The following is an 18,367-nucleotide window of genomic DNA, read 5'->3' as shown; positions in this document are numbered from 1 at the left end:
TCAATGGATGGCTGGAAGCATTTGTCTTTGCCTTTGCAATACCACAGAAGCAATGCATGGTCAATGTACAGCAATGACACACCTGTGTGAACTGCCAGGAGACCCCCCCCCCCCCCCATGTTATGTTACATAGTTACATAGTTAGTACGGTCGAAAAAAAGACATATGTCCATCACGTTCAACCAGGGAATTAAGGGGTAGGGGTGTGGCGCGATATTGGGGAAGGGATGAGATTTTATATTTCTTCATAAGCATTAATCTTATTTTGTCAATTAGGAACATTCAGCACCCACCCGCTATCAAGGCAGCTGCCTATCATGTCATGCCCTACCTGCACAGGTGTGCTGGCTACTCAAATGATCCAATTAAGGAGGCCATTTAGTCAGCAGCAGCAGAAGTCCTGTGCCTGGACGCTCCAACAGGGGCCAGACACAAGCAAAGCAGAAGCAGCAGAAGGCAGCAGCAGCACCACCTTTTGTTTTTTGGCTGCAGCAGCCAAGGCCCACAGGGCTGGCTAGCTGGCTAGCCAGCAAGCAGGTAGCAATGAAAGTAGGAATCTTTCTTTTTAACCCTGTAAGGGGGTGGTGCACTGTACCCGAAGATACTGCCATATCGGGTCAATGCATAGGGCGACGGAAGCAAGCTTCGAAATCGGCCCCCGTTCTCAAAAATCCATTTAATATATGGTCCCCAGATAGGGGACGTATCAGATATTAAACTGATAAGAACAGATACTACACTTGATCTTAGCCAAAAGGCCGAGAAGCGATAACCGTGAAAGGGGCGGGCCCAACAAGGTCCCCTTCATGGGCACTATCACTGCTTGCTGTCAGGGAGGCTGCCAGACAATTTTCCATGCACACTCTGGGCTGGGGGGCAGTCAACCACCAGTACACACAGCAGAACCTAAACCCATACCATTATTGCTAAGCAGCAAGACAGGGGCCCATTGCACTCCCACGGGGCCTTTTTAAATGCAATCCATAACCCGGATTTGCCAGGAACCCTTCTTACTCCTCCTACTTGCATGTGACACTGGGCTTAGGATCTGCATAGGAAACACACACACAAGCACACACCTACCTTTGTTGCCTGCAGATGCCTCCTTGGCTGTCCCCAAACGGTATCAAACCAACACCCACGGGAAGCTGTAAGCATAGAGGACATGCCTGCACCCCATTGGACTTACCTGTGTGGGTTAAATCCGGGTTATTTGACAACCTATGGCGGTGATGGTTCTGCTCAGGCAGAGCAGTGCTGATGCTCCTCATAAAGCTGTCGCTGCTGTGAAGGTTCTAGGTGACATCACAAATCCCTATGGTTACATACACAACAAAGCTGGGTTGTTGTTGTTTACACTCTGCAAGGCCTGTGGAAGTGAGTGACATCATAGCACTGTAGTTCTGAGGGTTCTAGATGGATGCAACAATCTCCTGTTGCTTCTATGAAGGCCATAATAGACGACATCACCAAACAGCTCCATAGTCACATACACAGCAAAGGAGAGATGTTGTTTACACCTAGTGATGTCAGTGGTATTGAGTGACATCACAGCACAGTGCTAAGGCTCCTGGGCCTGGACACAGCAGCGGCTGCAATATCTCAACGGAGAATACGTTTATATATATGTGTGTGTGTGCGCGTATATATATATATATATATATATATATATATATATATATATATATATATATATATTTCTCCGCCGAAATCACTTTTAAACCCATTTCCACCTTTTTTTCCCTTCTCTTCCTCTTACTTTTTTTTCACGTTTTTTTACGTTTTTCTCCTTTTCGCCTCTTTTCTGGGCGTATTATTCTTCTTTTTCTTCTTTTTTTTCGTCTAATGCATACCCCATCAGTGCAGCAATGCTTATTCAATACCGCCAGCAGATGGAGACACTGGGGGATAATTTTCTAAGGATTTATACTGATTTTTCCTGTCTGAATTTGTCGCACAGAAAGTTGCAGGCCAAATATGTGTGACATTTCTGCGACTTTAGCTTCTAGAGCATTTTTACAACATTATACATAGGTGCTGAATACATAAAAAGCGACTGTTCAGCGACAGACAAGTCGCATCGGCTGAAAGTAGGCCAGAATGTCAGTCCATGTTGGAGCAGGTTTAGATACAGTCTAAAGTATAGATCTCAAAGTCTGTGCACAGAATTTAGCAAGGGCCTCGCACCTTCTGATGCATCAGGTAGGTGCACAATAGCATAGCCTAACCCTCTGTACTTTGGTCTATATTGATGCGGGACATAGACAGCCAGCTGATGACCAATCCATTAGTGCAATGGATGGCTGGAAGCATTTGTCTTTGCCTTTGCAATACCACAGAAGCAATGCATGGTCAATGTACAGCAATGACACACCTGTGTGAACAGCCAGGAGACCCCCCCCCCCCCCCCCCATGTTATGTTACATAGTTACATAGTTAGTACGGTCGAAAAAAGACATATGTCCATCAAGTTCAACCAGGGAATTAAGGGGTAGGGGTGTGGCGCGATATTGGGGAAGGGATGAGATTTTATATTTCTTCATAAGCATTAATCTTATTTTGTCAATTAGGAACATTCAGCACCCACCCGCTATCAAGGCAGCTGCCTATCATGTCATGCCCTACCTGCACAGGTGTGCTGGCTAGTCAAATGATCCAATTAAGGAGGCCATTTAGTCAGCAGCAGCAGAAGTCCTGTGCCTGGACGCTCCAACAGCGGCCAGACACAAGCAGAAGCAGCAGAAGCAGCAGCAGCACCACCTTTTGTTTTTTGGCTGCAGCAGCAAGGCCCACAGGGCTGGCTAGCTGGCTAGCCAGCAAGCAGGTAGCAATGAAAGTAGGAATCTTTCTTTTTAACCCTGTAAGGGGGTGGTGCACTGTACCCGAAGATACTGCCATATCGGGTCAATGCATAGGGCGACGGAAGCAAGCTTCGAAATCGGCCCCCGTTCTCAAAAATCCATTTAATATATGGTCCCCAGATAGGGGACGTATCAGATATTAAACTGATAAGAACAGATACTACACTTGATCTTAGCCAAAAGGCCGAGAAGCGATAACCGTGAAAGGGGCGGGCCCAACAAGGTCCCCTTCATGGGCACTATCACTGCTTGCTGTCAGGGAGGCTGCCAGACAATTTTCCATGCACACTCTGGGCTGGGGGGCAGTCAACCACCAGTACACACAGCAGAACCTAAACCCATACCATTATTGCTAAGCAGCAAGACAGGGGCCCATTGCACTCCCACGGGGCCTTTTTAAATGCAATCCATAACCCGGATTTGCCAGGAACCCTTCTTACTCCTCCTACTTGCATGTGACACTGGGCTTAGGATCTGCATAGGAAACACACACACAAGCAAACACCTACATTTGTTGCCTGCAGATGCCTCCTTGGCTGTCCCCAAACGGTATCAAACCAACACCCACGGGAAGCTGTAAGCATAGAGGACATGCCTGCACCCCATTGGACTTACCTGTGTGGGTTAAATCCGGGTTATTTGACAACCTATGGCGGTGATGGTTCTGCTCAGGCAGAGCAGTGCTGATGCTCCTCATAAAGCTGTCGCTGCTGTGAAGGTTCTAGGTGACATCACAAATCCCTATGGTTACATACACAACAAAGCTGGGTTGTTGTTGTTTACACTCTGCAAGGCCTGTGGAAGTGAGTGACATCATAGCACTGTAGTTCTGAGGGTTCTAGATGGATGCAACAATCTCCTGTTGCTTCTATGAAGGCCATAATAGACGACATCACCAAACAGCTCCATAGTCACATACACAGCAAAGGAGAGATGTTGTTTACACCTAGTGATGTCAGTGGTATTGAGTGACATCACAGCACAGTGCTAAGGCTCCTGGGCCTGGACACAGCAGCGGCTGCAATATCTCAACGGAGAATACGTTTATATATATGTGTGTGTGTGCGCGTATGTATATATATATATATATATATATATATATATATATATATATATATATATATTTCTCCGCCGAAATCACTTTTAAACCCATTTCCACCTTTTTTTCCCTTCTCTTCCTCTTACTTTTTTTTCACGTTTTTTTACGTTTTTCTCCTTTTCGCCTCTTTTCTGGGCGTATTATTCTTCTTTTTCTTCTTTTTTTTCGTCTAATGCATACCCCATCAGTGCAGCAATGCTTATTCAATACCGCCAGCAGATGGAGACACTGGGGGATAATTTTCTAAGGATTTATACTGATTTTTCCTGTCTGAATTTGTCGCACAGAAAGTTGCAGGCCAAATATGTGTGACATTTCTGCGACTTTAGCTTCTAGAGCATTTTTACAACATTATACATAGGTGCTGAATACATAAAAAGCGACTGTTCAGCGACAGACAAGTCGCATCGGCTGAAAGTAGGCCAGAATGTCAGTCCATGTTGGAGCAGGTTTAGATACAGTCTAAAGTATAGATCTCAAAGTCTGTGCACAGAATTTAGCAAGGGCCTCGCACCTTCTGATGCATCAGGTAGGTGCACAATAGCATAGCCTAACCCTCTGTACTTTGGTCTATATTGATGCGGGACATAGACAGCCAGCTGATGACCAATCCATTAGTGCAATGGATGGCTGGAAGCATTTGTCTTTGCCTTTGCAATACCACAGAAGCAATGCATGGTCAATGTACAGCAATGACACACCTGTGTGAACAGCCAGGAGACCCCCCCCCCATGTTATGTTACATAGTTACATAGTTAGTACGGTCGAAAAAAGACATATGTCCATCAAGTTCAACCAGGGAATTAAGGGGTAGGGGTGTGGCGCGATATTGGGGAAGGGATGAGATTTTATATTTCTTCATAAGCATTAATCTTATTTTGTCAATTAGGAACATTCAGCACCCACCCGCTATCAAGGCAGCTGCCTATCATGTCATGCCCTACCTGCACAGGTGTGCTGGCTACTCAAATGATCCAATTAAGGAGGCCATTTAGTCAGCAGCAGCAGAAGTCCTGTGCCTGGACGCTCCAACAGCGGCCAGACACAAGCAGAAGCAGCAGAAGCAGCAGCAGCAGCACCACCTTTTGTTTTTTGGCTGCAGCAGCAAGGCCCACAGGGCTGGCTAGCTGGCTAGCCAGCAAGCAGGTAGCAATGAAAGTAGGAATCTTTCTTTTTAACCCTGTAAGGGGGTGGTGCACTGTACCCGAAGATACTGCCATATCGGGTCAATGCATAGGGCGACGGAAGCAAGCTTCGAAATCGGCCCCCGTTCTCAAAAATCCATTTAATATATGGTCCCCAGATAGGGGACGTATCAGATATTAAACTGATAAGAACAGATAAGGTTTCAACAAAATTTTATTGAATAAATAAGAAACCATACAGAATTTAAAATGCAAAATAATAAAAGGTTCACAAAAAGTTTTAAAATACAAATAATAAAACCAGTAATAAAAGGAGAAAAAATAGAAATGGCAGGATAAAACATTATACAAATGTCATAAAACCTGATTATATTGTTATTTCGTTCCATAGAGGCAGACACCACATGGATGCTGCCTCGCTGGCCCCCAACTGTTTCTTGTCTCTTAGGTAATAGATGTACATCTCACTCAGGGCCAGCTTTATACAGTTTTTAACATCAATAAAATCATGTTTAAAAAGTAAGATGTTCCTAACTTTCCAGATGGCATTTTTAAAACAATTAATAATCATCCAGCAGATCATCTGCTGTTTAAAATTGGGGCAGTTAAAAAGACCGTAAAAGACACATTCGTGATTAAAATCTTTTAGGCCGCAGGCCCACTTCAAAAGTGGGCCTACCTTCCTCCAAAGCTCCCGTGCAAAAGGGCAGTTCCAAAATATGTGCAGCACCGTTTCGTCCACTCCGCAGCCATCTCTCGGGCACTTGGCTCTCGCCACCAGTCCTCGCCTGTGCTGGAACTCACGAGTAGGGAGGCACTGGTGGACGATTGCCCAGGCAAGATCCCTGTGTACATTCGCCAGAAACTTCCCGTACACGTTCCGCCATACCTTTTTGGATCTTGCCTGTGTGAAATTGGACACTGCCAGGGTAACCTCACTCCGCCTGAGGACCTTTGATACCTTTCTCTGGTCCCCCAGTATGTCAGGCTCCAAATCTTGGAGACCTAGGAGCCTGACTGTCTTTTCCAACACCACATAATGTTTTGGGGGACACAGAAGCACCGGAGCGTTCAGAGGGATGCGCAACCATCTTTTAAAAACCATGCCCGCAGCGTACCTTAAAAAACAGCTAAAAATGCCATCGGATTTAATAATTTTAAAACAGAAACAGAAATACTTTATGTAAAAGAAAGTAAAAAGGTTAGGAACATCTTTCCCGCCATTATCTTTACTTTTGTACATAAAATCACGCTTTAATTTCTCCATTTTTGAACCCCATAAAAAAGTAAAAACAATTCTAGTTACTTTTTTAATGTATAAAATAGATGGAGGAAATACCATGGCAATGTATAGCATAATAGGGAGTAAAACCATCTTTATTATTAAAATCTTCCCCTCCATGGTAAGGTTTCTAAGATTCCACATTAAAATCTTCTTCTCCATCTTAGCTATAGCTGAATCCCAGTTAGGGCTCCCATCATTGACCTGGTTAAAAACAATACCTAAAACTTTAATTTGATCCTGTTGCATTGTGACTCCTGGGGTGATGGATGAATCCCAGGAGCCAATATAAAAACAGTCACATTTATCTGTGTTTAGCTTAAAACCAGAGACCTCGCAGAAATAGCTGGTGTTCCTCAATGCCCCCCTCATGGATGGAGAGTCCGGGCACAGTATGGTGACATCATCCATGTACCCCAACACCTTTAGATGGGTCCCTCCTCCACCAGGTATCGGTACGCCTCTTACTACCCGGTCTTTTCTGAGGAGGGCCATCAGTGGTTCGATTGCGCAAATAAAAAGGAGTGGGGACAGGGGGCAGCCCTGTTTGACACCTGATAAAAGAGGAACACCGCTGGTTAAAAAGCCATTAACAGAGACTTGACTAAAACAGGATCGGTATAAAAGCATGATTCGGCTTAAAATCGTTTCAGGCACTGCCATCTTTTTAAGAACTAAAAACAGGTATTCATGGGAGACCCTATCAAAGGCTTTTTCAAAGTCTAAGGATAAAATTGCTACAGTTTGATTTCTATCCTTAAAATACCATAAAACATCTCTTAAAATATTTAGGGATTCAGCTATAGACCTTCCAGGTACCCCACAAACCTGATTTGGGTGAATTAATTTATGAATAAAAGGTTTAAAACGGACAGCTAATAACTTGGCTAAAACTTTATAATCGACATTTAAAAGTGTGATGGGGCGCCAATTTTTTAGCATATCCTTTTCACCCTTTTTAAAAAGTAATGATACAATCCCCCTCCTCCAGGAAGGGGGAAGTTCATTAACAATAAAAGTTTCTTTATACAATAAAACCATATCATCCTTTAAAATATCCCAAAAAGCTAAATAAAATTCGATGGGTAAACCATCTTCCCCAGGGGCTTTCCCACTAGAAAAACTTTTAAAAACAAATAAAAGTTCATCTAAGTTAAGATCACGGGATAAAACCTCCTGGTCTAAAACATCTAGCTTAAAATCAAGGGAATTAAGAACATGTTCTAAAAAGGATGGATTAAGATCTTTCTTATTAAAAAGAAGCTGGTAGAAGTTAAAAACTGCATCTAACATGCCTTTTGGAGTGGATTCACCCTCAAGGTTTTGGATGATATCCCTCCTATTCATCACTTTTTTAAAAAAGAAACGGGAACATTTCTCGCCCTCCTCCAGGTGCTGCACATGCGAGTTAAAAATGATTTGTTTCCCTTTCTTTTCTATGGCATGTTTTATTTCAGTTTTAAGGTTTAAAATATCATTTTCTACATCCATACCAGCTTCTTTCAATTTAAAAAGTACATTTAAACGCATGTTAAGAACATAAAACCACTGTTTTTCCATTTTTGCCTTCTTCTTACCTGCTTTGATAAAAAAAAATCTGATTTTAGATTTGGTGCCCTCCCACCAGTGCAGCATAGGCTCGTGGGGTTTTCTTTGTGATTGCCAGCACTGGTAGGTCCGCACAAACTCCTCTTTTATCTCAGGGTCCTCTAGGAGTGTGGTGTTTAATCTCCAGAGGCCCCTTTTTGCTTTTTGCTCCCCCTCTAGCTCCAGGCCCACCAAGAGGAGCTTATGATCAGAGAAGATATTCTGCTCGAGCGTGCATTTCAGGGGTTTAAAAGCTCTAGAGGAAAAAATAAAATCGATTCTGGAGCTCACTCTTCCATTGGACCATGTGGCGCCCGGGTCCTCCGGCAAGAGATCCTTCCAGCAATCTTTCAAATTAAAATCATCAATAAAATTTTTAAGCAGGTAAGAAGTGCGGTCTTTACGATTAATATCCCCACCCTGCCGGTGTTCCCCATCACGTATGCAGTTAAAATCACCTCCCACCAGCAGGGGGGAAGACCCAACACAAAACAGTGGTAAAATTTCAAATAGTTCTGCCCGCTCCTGTTTATCAGGAGGGGCATACACATTTAAAACACGAATTAAAAGTCCATTAAAATATAGATGAATTAAAAGAGCTCTGCCAGGCACAATCTCAGTTACTGTATGAATAGAAAAGGACTGGCCTCGGCAGAGCAGCCCAACACCCACAGAACGACAGTCATTTGCACCGGACCATATGGATGGGCCCAGCTTCCAGTCTTCTTTTAAGTCTTTATAGTCCATTTTACTAGGGATTCCACATTCTTGTAGCAGGCAAAGGTCAAAGTCACATGTCTCTAGATAAGAAAATAAAGCAGCCCTGCGATCAGGGCTCTTTAAGGACCTCACATTGAGTGAGGCAATTTTTACAGGGATAGGCATAGTTTATGGAGAGTCCGTGCTTGGAGAATCAAAGTCAATAATAAGCTGCGTACCGTCATCCCCCGCCTGCGGGGTCATCAGCTCCTTGATGTTCTGAGGGTCGGAGCTTGAGATCGATGATGCCCCGACCCTGAGCTCGCTCTCGTCCGAACTACGGCACGCCGCTTTCCTTTGAATGTCTTCCTCTTCTTCTTCTCTTTGTCTTTTAAATGTCACACTGCTGTCCATATCCTCTGTGTTGCTCTCACTCGATGTAATCTCTGGCCCCCGGCTGATGGATCTGCGTCTTCTTTCATCATTTGACGACTGGAACTGCTGCACAGGGGCCTGTGAGGCCTCTTTTCCGGAACCTTTGCCGCTACCTTGGGAAGTTTTCATCGCTTGTTCCCCAGCAAGCGTTGCTGAGGACTGTTGCTCCAACTTCCCCATCGATCGATGATGGCCAGTTTTACCCACCGGGTCCACTGCTGGCGGGGCAGCAAACCCTGGTTTGGCGCCACTTGTCTTCTTGGCCCTGTCCTGTATAGGCGGAGTAACAGGACCGGGCTCAGACCTGGCCACCTGGCTCCCCTTCCGGCGGGCTTTCACCGGGGCCTCTTCGTCCGGAGCAGGGCGACCCTGGGCCAAGCCAGTACCTGGCTTATGCTGTAATTTTGGGTCCACCTTTGCCCCCACCGAGGCCCGTCGGCTGCCACCCGCCACAGGTGAGCCCCCTTCAGAAGTTTCGGCGGGCTCTTGAGCCAGGTAGGAAGTCGATCGACGTCTTTCAATTTCCCGGGCAGTAAACTCGATCACCCGCCCGGGCTTCGTGGAATCCCCATGGCCTCCCCCTAGCACTACCACCGGTGGGCCCCCCGATGGAGCACCAGAGGTCTTGGGCCTGGACCCATCAGTACCTGCCATCTGGGGTTTGGGCATCTTAAAAAAGGACGTCTTTTGTCCTGTCCCCTCTTTGGGTGGGCCCAGCCTTGACCCACCCATCGTAGTTTTTGCTTTATGGGGACAGGAATTAAAATCGTGATTTTCCTCTCCGCAGAGGTTGCACCTTATCGAATGGCTACATCTTGAGGCTATGTGACCTTCTTGGCCACACCTATTGCAGCGAATCACACGCTCCGCGCCGCAGGTCTCCTGGGTGTGGCCAAACCTCAAGCAATTTCGGCAATACATAGGCATTTGAGGATAGAACAGGAAGCCCCGAACTCTCCCGATGGCAAAATTTGGGGGCGGATGGCAAAGACCCCCAATACCACCGGGATCCTTACGGAGCTTGACCCAGAACTTCCTCTTGCCGTTCCAGAACCGCACGGAGTTCAAGATTTTGTTTGCGAACCGCACCTCTTCGCAGTATCGCCGAAGAAAAGTGGCTATATCCTCCGTGGTCACATGAGGGCTGTGCATAGCCACCACCAACGGTATATGTTCCTCACCATAGAGGAACTGGAACGAAAGACCGTCGAGTCGATCGTCCCTCTGGTCCGCACCAGACAAGGTTGCATAGATGTTATCGCAACACGCCGTGGCCGTGAAGGTGACGGTATACAGGCCACGGCTTTCCTGGTCATTTAGACACAGGATGTCCTCCCTATTGAGGCGGAAGTAGTCAAGAAGAATCACCTCCGCAATGAAGCGGAGGTTCTTCAACTGACGATGGCTCTCCGACACCTCTATGCGGATGGTATTTCGCATCGACATTTCCCCAGAGGGGAAAGCCCAGGAGAACGGCATCTTCCACACCCAGGGACTAAGCCCCTTCCCCAATAGCAGCAGGGGCTCGGAATCCCGCTATAAAAGCGGAACCCTTACCCAAGGCAGAGGTCGGGGGTACCCTAGGTGCTTCCGAAGCTACAGGTAACGCTCAACGTACCGAAAATGCCTTCTGAGACACAAGGTCCCAGAGACAGGGGGATCGCAACCCGTTGTCTGTGGACTAAGCCCGCTCCCCAATAGCAGCAAGGGGGTGAAGTCGCTCCGTAAGGAGAGACAATCCCCCAAGGCCGAGAAGCGGGGTACCACAGACACCTTCCGACCAGACCAAATGCAGATACTACACTTGATCTTAGCCAAAAGGCCGAGAAGCGATAACCGTGAAAGGGGCGGGCCCAACAAGGTCCCCTTCATGGGCACTATCACTGCTTGCTGTCAGGGAGGCTGCCAGACAATTTTCCATGCACACTCTGGGCTGGGGGGCAGTCAACCACCAGTACACACAGCAGAACCTAAACCCATACCATTATTGCTAAGCAGCAAGACAGGGGCCCATTGCACTCCCACGGGGCCTTTTTAAATGCAATCCATAACCCGGATTTGCCAGGAACCCTTCTTACTCCTCCTACTTGCATGTGACACTGGGCTTAGGATCTGCATAGGAAACACACACACAAGCACACACCTACCTTTGTTGCCTGCAGATGCCTCCTTGGCTGTCCCCAAACGGTATCAAACCAACACCCACGGGAAGCTGTAAGCATAGAGGACATGCCTGCACCCCATTGGACTTACCTGTGTGGGTTAAATCCGGGTTATTTGACAACCTATGGCGGTGATGGTTCTGCTCAGGCAGAGCAGTGCTGATGCTCCTCATAAAGCTGTCGCTGCTGTGAAGGTTCTAGGTGACATCACAAATCCCTATGGTTACATACACAACAAAGCTGGGTTGTTGTTGTTTACACTCTGCAAGGCCTGTGGAAGTGAGTGACATCATAGCACTGTAGTTCTGAGGGTTCTAGATGGATGCAACAATCTCCTGTTGCTTCTATGAAGGCCATAATAGACGACATCACCAAACAGCTCCATAGTCACATACACAGCAAAGGAGAGATGTTGTTTACACCTAGTGATGTCAGTGGTATTGAGTGACATCACAGCACAGTGCTAAGGCTCCTGGGCCTGGACACAGCAGCGGCTGCAATATCTCAACGGAGAATACGTTTATATATATGTGTGTGTGTGCGCGTATATATATATATATATATATATATATATATATATATTTCTCCGCCGAAATCACTTTTAAACCCATTTCCACCTTTTTTTCCCTTCTCTTCCTCTTACTTTTTTTTCACGTTTTTTTACGTTTTTCTCCTTTTCGCCTCTTTTCTGGGCGTATTATTCTTCTTTTTCTTCTTTTTTTTCGTCTAATGCATACCCCATCAGTGCAGCAATGCTTATTCAATACCGCCAGCAGATGGAGACACTGGGGGATAATTTTCTAAGGATTTATACTGATTTTTCCTGTCTGAATTTGTCGCACAGAAAGTTGCAGGCCAAATATGTGTGACATTTCTGCGACTTTAGCTTCTAGAGCATTTTTACAACATTATACATAGGTGCTGAATACATAAAAAGCGACTGTTCAGCGACAGACAAGTCGCATCGGCTGAAAGTAGGCCAGAATGTCAGTCCATGTTGGAGCAGGTTTAGATACAGTCTAAAGTATAGATCTCAAAGTCTGTGCACAGAATTTAGCAAGGGCCTCGCACCTTCTGATGCATCAGGTAGGTGCACAATAGCATAGCCTAACCCTCTGTACTTTGGTCTATATTGATGCGGGACATAGACAGCCAGCTGATGACCAATCCATTAGTGCAATGGATGGCTGGAAGCATTTGTCTTTGCCTTTGCAATACCACAGAAGCAATGCATGGTCAATGTACAGCAATGACACACCTGTGTGAACAGCCAGGAGACCCCCCCCCCCCCCCCCATGTTATGTTACATAGTTACATAGTTAGTACGGTCGAAAAAAGACATATGTCCATCAAGTTCAACCAGGGAATTAAGGGGTAGGGGTGTGGCGCGATATTGGGGAAGGGATGAGATTTTATATTTCTTCATAAGCATTAATCTTATTTTGTCAATTAGGAACATTCAGCACCCACCCGCTATCAAGGCAGCTGCCTATCATGTCATGCCCTACCTGCACAGGTGTGCTGGCTACTCAAATGATCCAATTAAGGAGGCCATTTAGTCAGCAGCAGCAGAAGTCCTGTGCCTGGACGCTCCAACAGCGGCCAGACACAAGCAGAAGCAGCAGAAGCAGCAGCAGCAGCACCACCTTTTGTTTTTTGGCTGCAGCAGCAAGGCCCACAGGGCTGGCTAGCTGGCTAGCCAGCAAGCAGGTAGCAATGAAAGTAGGAATCTTTCTTTTTAACCCTGTAAGGGGGTGGTGCACTGTACCCGAAGATACTGCCATATCGGGTCAATGCATAGGGCGACGGAAGCAAGCTTCGAAATCGGCCCCCGTTCTCAAAAATCCATTTAATATATGGTCCCCAGATAGGGGACGTATCAGATATTAAACTGATAAGAACAGATAAGGTTTCAACAAAATTTTATTGAATAAATAAGAAACCATACAAAATTTAAAATGCAAAATAATAAAAGGTTCACAAAAGTTTTAAAATACAAATAATAAAACCAGTAATAAAAGGAGAAAAAATTAAAATGGCAGGATAAAACATTATACAAATGTCATAAAAACTGATTATACTGTTATTTCGTTCCATAGAGGCAGACACCACATGGATGCTGCCTCGCTGGCCCCTAACTGTTTCTTGTCTCTTAGGTAATAGATGTACATCTCACTCAGGGCCAGCTTTATACAGTTTTTAACATCAATAAAATCATGTTTAAAAAGTAAGATGTTCCTAACTTTCCAGATGGCATTTTTAAAACAATTAATAATCATCCAGCAGATCATCTGCTGTTTAAAATTGGGGCAGTTAAAAAGACCGTAAAAGACACATTCGTGATTAAAATCTTTTAGGCCGCAGGCCCACTTCAAAAGTGGGCCTACCTTCCTCCAAAGCTCCCGTGCAAAAGGGCAGTTCCAAAATATGTGCAGCACCGTTTCGTCCACTCCGCAGCCATCTCTCGGGCACTTGGCTCTCGCCACCAGTCCTCGCCTGTGCTGGAACTCACGAGTAGGGAGGCACTGGTGGACGATTGCCCAGGCAAGATCCCTGTGTACATTCGCCAGAAACTTCCCGTACACGTTCCGCCATACCTTTTTGGATCTTGCCTGTGTGAAATTGGACACTGCCAGGGTAACCTCACTCCGCCTGAGGACCTTTGATACCTTTCTCTGGTCCCCCAGTATGTCAGGCTCCAAATCTTGGAGACCTAGGAGCCTGACTGTCTTTTCCAACACCACATAATGTTTTGGGGGACACAGAAGCACCGGAGCGTTCAGAGGGATGCGCAACCATCTTTTAAAAACCATGCCCGCAGCGTACCTTAAAAAGCAGCTAAAAATGCCATTGGATTTAATAATCTTAAAACAGAAACAGAAATACTTTATGTAAAAGAAAGTAAAAAGGTTAGGAACATCTTTCCCGCCATTATCTCTACTTTTGTACATAAAATCACGCTTTAATTTCTCCATTTTTGAACCCCATAAAAAAGTAAAAACAATTCTAGTTACTTTTTTAATGTATAAAATAGATGGAGGAAATACCATGGCAATGTATAGCATAATAGGGAGTAAAACCATCTTTATTATTAAAATCTTCCCCTCCATGGTAAGGTTTCTAAGATTCCACATTAAAATCTTCTTCTCCATCTTAGCTATAGCTGAATCCCAGTTATGGCTCCCATCATTGACCTGGTTAAAAACAATACCTAAAACTTTAATTTGATCCTGTTGCATTGTGACTCCTGGGGTGATGGATGAATCCCAGGAGCCAATATAAAAACAGTCACATTTATCTGTGTTTAGCTTAAAACCAGAGACCTCGCAGAAATAGCTGGTGTTCCTCAATGCCCCCCTCATGGATGGAGAGTCCGGGCACAGTATGGTGACATCATCCATGTACCCCAACACCTTTAGATGGGTCCCTCCTCCACCAGGTATCGGTACGCCTCTTACTACCCGGTCTTTTCTGAGGAGGGCCATCAGTGGTTCGATTGCGCAAATAAAAAGGAGTGGGGACAGGGGGCAGCCCTGTTTGACACCTGATAAAAGAGGAACACCGCTGGTTAAAAAGCCATTAACAGAGACTTGACTAAAACAGGATCGGTATAAAAGCATGATTCGGCTTAAAATCGTTTCAGGCACTGCCATCTTTTTAAGAACTAAAAACAGGTATTCATGGGAGACCCTATCAAAGGCTTTTTCAAAGTCTAAGGATAAAATTGCTACAGTTTGATTTCTATCCTTAAAATACCATAAAACATCTCTTAAAATATTTAGGGATTCAGCTATAGACCTTCCAGGTACCCCACAAACCTGATTTGGGTGAACTAATTTATGAATAAAAGGTTTAAAACGGACAGCTAATAACTTGGCTAAAACTTTATAATCGACATTTAAAAGTGTGATGGGGCGCCAATTTTTTAGCATATCCTTTTCACCTTTTTTAAAAAGTAATGATACAATCCCCCTCCTCCAGGAAGGGGGAAGTTCATTAACAATAAAAGTTTCTTTATACAATAAAACCATATCATCCTTTAAAATATCCCAAAAAGCTAAATAAAACTCGATGGGTAAACCATCTTCCCCAGGGGCCTTCCCACTAGAAAAACTTTTAAAAACAAATAAAAGTTCATCTAAGTTAAGATCACGGGATAAAACCTCCTGGTCTAAAACATCTAGCTTAAAATCAAGGGAATTAAGAACATGTTCTAAAAAGGATGGATTAAGATCTTTCTTATTAAAAAGAAGCTGGTAGAAGTTAAAAACTGCATCTAACATGCCTTTTGGAGTGGATTCACCCTCAAGGTTCTGGATGATATCCCTCCTATTCATCACTTTTTTAAAAAAGAAACGGGAACATTTCTCGCCCTCCTCCAGGTGCTGCACATGTGAGTTAAAAATGATTTGTTTCCCTTTCTTTTCTATGGCATGTTTTATTTCAGTTTTAAGGTTTAAAATATCATTTTCTACATCCATACCAGCTTCTTTCAATTTAAAAAGTACATTTAAACGCATGTTAAGAACATAAAACCACTGTTTTTCCATTTTTGCCTTCTTCTTACCTGCTTTGATAAAAAAAAATCTGATTTTAGATTTGGTGCCCTCCCACCAGTGCAGCATAGGCTCGTGGGGTTTTCTTTGTAATTGCCAGCACTGGTAGGTCCGCACAAACTCCTCTTTTATCTCAGGGTCCTCTAGGAGTGTGGTGTTTAATCTCCAGAGGCCCCTTTTTGCTTTTTGCTCCCCCTCTAGCTCCAGGCCCACCAAGAGGAGCTTATGATCAGAGAAGATATTCTGCTCGAGCGTGCATTTCAGGGGTTTAAAAGCTCTAGAGGAAAAAATAAAATCGATTCTGGAGCTCACTCTTCCATTGGACCATGTGGCGCCCGGGTCCTCCGGCAAGAGATCCTTCCAGCAATCTTTCAAATTAAAATCATCAATAACATTTTTAAGCAGGTAAGAAGTGCGGTCTTTACGATTAATATCCCCACCCTGCCGGTGTTCCCCATCACGTATGCAGTTAAAATCACCTCCCACCAGCAGGGGGGAAGACCCAACACAAAACAGTGGTAAAATTTCAAATAGTTCTGCCCGCTCCTGTTTATCAGGAGGGGCATACACATTTAAAACACGAATTAAAAGTCCATTAAAATATAGATGAATTAAAAGAGCTCTGCCAGGCACAATCTCAGTTACTGTATGAATAGAAAAGGACTGGCCTCGGCAGAGCAGCCCAACACCCACAGAACGACAGTCATTTGCACCGGACCATATGGATGGGCCCAGCTTCCAGTCTTCTTTTAAGTCTTTATAGTCCATTTTACTAGGGATTCCACATTCTTGTAGCAGGCAAAGGTCAAAGTCACATGTCTCTAGATAAGAAAATAAAGCAGCCCTGCGATCAGGGCTCTTTAAGGACCTCACATTGAGTGAGGCAATTTTTACAGGGATAGGCATAGTTTATGGAGAGTCCGTGCTTGGAGAATCAAAGTCAATAATAAGCTGCGTACCGTCATCCCCCGCCTGCGGGGTCATCAGCTCCTTGATGTTCTGAGGGTCGGAGCTTGAGATCGATGATGCCCCGACCCTGAGCTCGCTCTCGTCCGAACTACGGCACGCCGCTTTCCTTTGAATGTCTTCCTCTTCTTCTTCTCTTTGTCTTTTAAATGTCACACTGCTGTCCATATCCTCTGTGTTGCTCTCACTCGATGTAATCTCTGGCCCCCGGCTGATGGATCTGCGTCTTCTTTCATCATTTGACGACTGGAACTGCTGCACAGGGGCCTGTGAGGCCTCTTTTCCGGAACCTTTGCCGCTACCTTGGGAAGTTTTCATCGCTTGTTCCCCAGCAAGCGTTGCTGAGGACTGTTGCTCCAACTTCCCCATCGATCGACGATGGCCAGTTTTACCCACCGGGTCCACTGCTGGCGGGGCAGCAAACCCTGGTTTGGCGCCACTTGTCTTCTTGGCCCTGTCCTGTATAGGCGGAGTAACAGGACCGGGCTCAGACCTGGCCACCTGGCTCCCCTTCCGGCGGGCTTTCACCGGGGCCTCTTCGTCCGGAGCAGGGCGACCCTGGGCCAAGCCAGTACCTGGCTTATGCTGTAATTTTGGGTCCACCTTTGCCCCCACCGAGGCCCGTCGGCTGCCACCCGCCACAGGTGAGCCCCCTTCAGAAGTTTCGGCGGGCTCTTGAGCCAGGTAGGAAGTCGATCGACGTCTTTCAATTTCCCGGGCAGTAAACTCGATCACCCGCCCGGGCTTCGTGGAATCCCCATGGCCTCCCCCTAGCACTACCACCGGTGGGCCCCCCGATGGAGCACCAGAGGTCTTGGGCCTGGACCCATCAGTACCTGCCATCTGGGGTTTGGGCATCTTAAAAAAGGACGTCTTTTGTCCTGTCCCCTCTTTGGGTGGGCCCAGCCTTGACCCACCCATCGTAGTTTTTGCTTTATGGGGACAGGAATTAAAATCGTGATTTTCCTCTCCGCAGAGGTTGCACCTTATCGTATGGCTACATCTTGAGGCTATGTGACCTTCTTGGCCACACCTATTGCAGCGAATCACACGCTCCGCGCCGCAGGTCTCCTGGGTGTGGCCAAACCTCAAGCAATTTCGGCAATACATAGGCATTTGAGGATAGAACAGGAAGCCCCGAACTCTCCCGATGGCAAAATTTGGGGGCGGATGGCAAAGACCCCCAATACCACCGGGATCCTTACGGAGCTTGACCCAGAACTTCCTCTTGCCGTTCCAGAACCGCACGGAGTTCAAGATTTTGTTTGCGAATCGCACCTCTTCGCAGTATCGCCGAAGAAAAGTGGCTATATCCTCCGTGGTCACATGAGGGCTGTGCATAGCCACCACCAACGGTATATGTTCCTCACCATAGAGGAACTGGAACGAAAGACCGTCGAGTCGATCGTCCCTCTGGTCCGCACCAGACAAGGTTGCATAGATGTTATCGCAACACGCCGTGGCCGTGAAGGTGACGGTATACAGGCCACGGCTTTCCTGGTCATTTAGACACAGGATGTCCTCCCTATTGAGGCGGAAGTAGTCAAGAAGAATCACCTCCGCAATGAAGCGGAG

The 18,367-nt window shown here is 45.8% G+C and overlaps 4 non-coding genes and 1 pseudogene across 4 annotated transcripts; all 5 read right to left on the bottom strand.

The window, feature by feature from the left end:
• Positions 1-579: 579 nt before the first annotated feature.
• Positions 580-770, bottom strand: LOC130306103 (U2 spliceosomal RNA). Its single transcript, XR_008855501.1, has one exon. It is a non-coding gene; the product is annotated as a U2 spliceosomal RNA (small nuclear RNA).
• A 2,096-nt stretch (positions 771-2,866) lies between these two features.
• Positions 2,867-3,057, bottom strand: LOC130306101 (U2 spliceosomal RNA). Its single transcript, XR_008855500.1, has one exon. It is a non-coding gene; the product is annotated as a U2 spliceosomal RNA (small nuclear RNA).
• Positions 3,058-5,148: 2,091 nt separating this feature from the next.
• On the bottom strand, positions 5,149-5,334 carry LOC130306106 (U2 spliceosomal RNA). The gene has a single exon (XR_008855504.1). It is a non-coding gene; the product is annotated as a U2 spliceosomal RNA (small nuclear RNA).
• Positions 5,335-10,793: 5,459 nt separating this feature from the next.
• Positions 10,794-10,942, bottom strand: LOC130306110 (U2 spliceosomal RNA; annotated as a pseudogene).
• Positions 10,943-13,022: 2,080 nt separating this feature from the next.
• LOC130306105 (U2 spliceosomal RNA) lies at positions 13,023-13,208 on the bottom strand. Its single transcript, XR_008855503.1, has one exon. It is a non-coding gene; the product is annotated as a U2 spliceosomal RNA (small nuclear RNA).
• Positions 13,209-18,367: the final 5,159 nt, after the last annotated feature.

This window comes from Hyla sarda, unplaced genomic scaffold (genome assembly GCF_029499605.1).
Source record: "Hyla sarda isolate aHylSar1 unplaced genomic scaffold, aHylSar1.hap1 scaffold_1355, whole genome shotgun sequence".
Lineage (NCBI taxonomy): Eukaryota > Metazoa > Chordata > Amphibia > Anura > Hylidae > Hyla > Hyla sarda.
This window is presented reverse-complemented; position numbering and strand designations above follow the sequence as displayed.